The following is a 2,877-nucleotide window of genomic DNA, read 5'->3' on the forward strand; positions in this document are numbered from 1 at the left end:
TATTTATGTTAATCCGAATTATCGCTAATCGAATTTATTTTTATTGAGAGAGAAAAATCGGGTCCCGGAGAAAAGTATACATTTTACGCGTAACAACTTTTTCTCTCCGATATTGTTTAGGAAATTTACAAGAATCGTAAATAAAGTAATTATCATTTTTATAATTATCATAAAATAATCAACATTCGGTATCGCTTATATTATCTGTAATTTTGATGTTTCATATTAATTACATTTAACGTGCTGATTGAGAAATAATAATAATAATAATAATAATAATCGTAATGGAAAAAGAAAAAAAAAACAAATTAATTGTACGGTAGATTTCTGTTTTAATATTGAAATGCAAACATTTTTAACGATAAAACTATTTTCCATTGAAATATTTAATTACGCGACTTATACGCGTAATAAATTTGTGTAAACTGTCGAACACAATAACGTTTCGTTTTTAATGATAAACTTTTGGAGAATGACAAAGCTCAAATAATTATAATGTAACTTTTTTTATACAAAATTAAAGCAATTTTCCCTCGCGGTTGTTAATAATTTACGTTGTTTATTTGCCAATATTTGCAAGGATTTTCCATATTGGATGCAGTTACATCGTATATACGTGTATACATAGATAATGCAAAAATAAATGAAACACATTTATATTATAGTCAAGCGAAAACGTAAATGTAGTAGTTGTCGTCCGTGTGCTTTATTATTTTATTCGCGGAACTCTGTCAGCGTCGTGGAAAAAAGATTGTTCGGCGTGAACGCACACCTCGAGAATAAGTAAATGTCACACGGCAAGGAATAAATAAAATCTGAAAGGAACAAAATCAAAGGGAAGAGATGATGGAAAGAATACATTTTTACACGGCGTATTTTTTTTTTTCTTTCTTTTTTCTTTTTTCTTTTTTCTTTTCTTTTTTTTCATTTCTTTTTTGCAGTTCCTTGGCATTAAAAAATAATGATGCTATCGCGACTCAGATAGAATTGTTATGCCATCCCCTGAGACATCGTCCTCCACCTCCTTCACCCCCCTTCTCCACCTTCTTCTCCTCCTCCTCCTCCTCCATCTATTTTATTTCCTACTTTATTTCTTGCTTTATAGTCGGCCACGTTGCTATCGAGAAAGCACATCTACGTGCATATATTTCTAGAAATTGGATCGATAAAATCGCGTAATAATGTCCATAGCAAAAGCACGTGTTGTGTATTCTATCGAGATTATTTCGAAAATATTTCTGATTCCTGATTAATCATATTAAACAAGATCATACAGATTTCGAAGTTGCATATACGAATTTCGCGTGCTATTTTTTTTTCTTTTTTTTTTTTTCTTTTATCTCTACGTAAATCATACGAAAGCGTAACGGTGTACGATTTTTAAGGAACACTCATTGTCCACATCTGATATGTTACAATTCTATTCCCCGATGAGATCATTTGTATCAAATATCAATACATATAATATAATATATAAAAAAAATTCCCGTTTCTTGAATATAAACTTTAAATGAAGATCAATATGCACACACACATATATATATAAATGAGATATGGTTATACAATTTAACGTTTTAACTGGACTACAACTATAATCGATGTGCACGATAAATAAAAATAACACGTTTTGACTTGCAACATCGATACACGCATATGAATATATTCGTGTGTTTCCCCTGTATTGTTATTTTTATATTGAACATAATATCCACGCAACAGTTACGCGTGTAAAACCATATACGATTCGGAATATTCGTTCGTTTACGCGTTGTATTACGATTTCGTTATACGAATTAACGAACGAATATAAAATATAACGAATTCACTTTAGAAACATTGCGCGAAAGACTTTAAGTAACAAATTACATTCAGCACGCTCGATCAATTCTTTTCCCGAATTCGCGATTTTCACGAAATCATTTCATCCCCGTTACTACCCCGTTCCCCGCGAATTGTCACGGAGGAATACGCGAGAAAATTTATAGATAGCCAGTGGTGGTGATGGTGGTGGTGGTGGTCGTGGTGGTACAGCAACACGCGGTGCTACCACCATTCATTGTTATTCATCGCTGAACGTAAATAACTAGAATCGGTCGTGATATCCGGCTGACAAAAGCAACGTAACCTCGGCTGATGCCGAGGGGTGGTCGAAACGGGGGAGGGGAGAAAAAGTGCTCGAAGAAGTGGGCGCGCGCGCAAGTGCAAGTGCAAGTGCAAGTGCAACTGACCTCGACGATCCCATAGCTGGTACTTCTTCGGCATCGCGACTTTGAACGCGAATCTTCTTTTTCTTTTTCTTCTTCTTCTTCTTCTTCCTACTCCTCCTACTCCTTTGACTCCCACTACGAAGATACACGAACGAGAGAGTACTTCAAACCGTATTTCATTCTCCGGCGTTCGGTATTTCCGGTTGGCCGATCTCGAATCAACCGAGGGTATCCCGAACGAACCTTTTTGCCTAACGTATCACGTATTACGTTTTACGAATGAAATGTTATCGAATGTGAAATAACTCGAAGAACGAGTAAATGAATTTTTTATCGTAATTATGATTGTTTTATATTGCACGTTTTATTTCAAGAACAAAAATAAATAGTAATTACGAGGAAAATTTGATATAATAAAATATTGAAAGAAACCTAAATCTTAGAAAAATGGATTACGGTAACTGAAATATTTCTTCATTCGACGTGATAAAAAAAAATATAAGTTACACGGTTAAAAGGTAAAAAGAGAAACATTGACTTTATGAAATAACGTAACGTCAGATGCTTTCGTAGTTTTTCTTTTCTCGCAAGAAAAGAGTCTTTCGAAGTTAGAAAGCTTCGTTTTCATTTGAAAGACCCGTACCTTGACTTTCGAGGTTCACCGAGAAGG

The sequence above is a fragment of the Polistes fuscatus genome, unplaced genomic scaffold (assembly GCF_010416935.1).
Source record: "Polistes fuscatus isolate 324 unplaced genomic scaffold, CU_Pfus_HIC Scaffold4, whole genome shotgun sequence".
Taxonomy (NCBI): domain Eukaryota; kingdom Metazoa; phylum Arthropoda; class Insecta; order Hymenoptera; family Vespidae; genus Polistes; species Polistes fuscatus.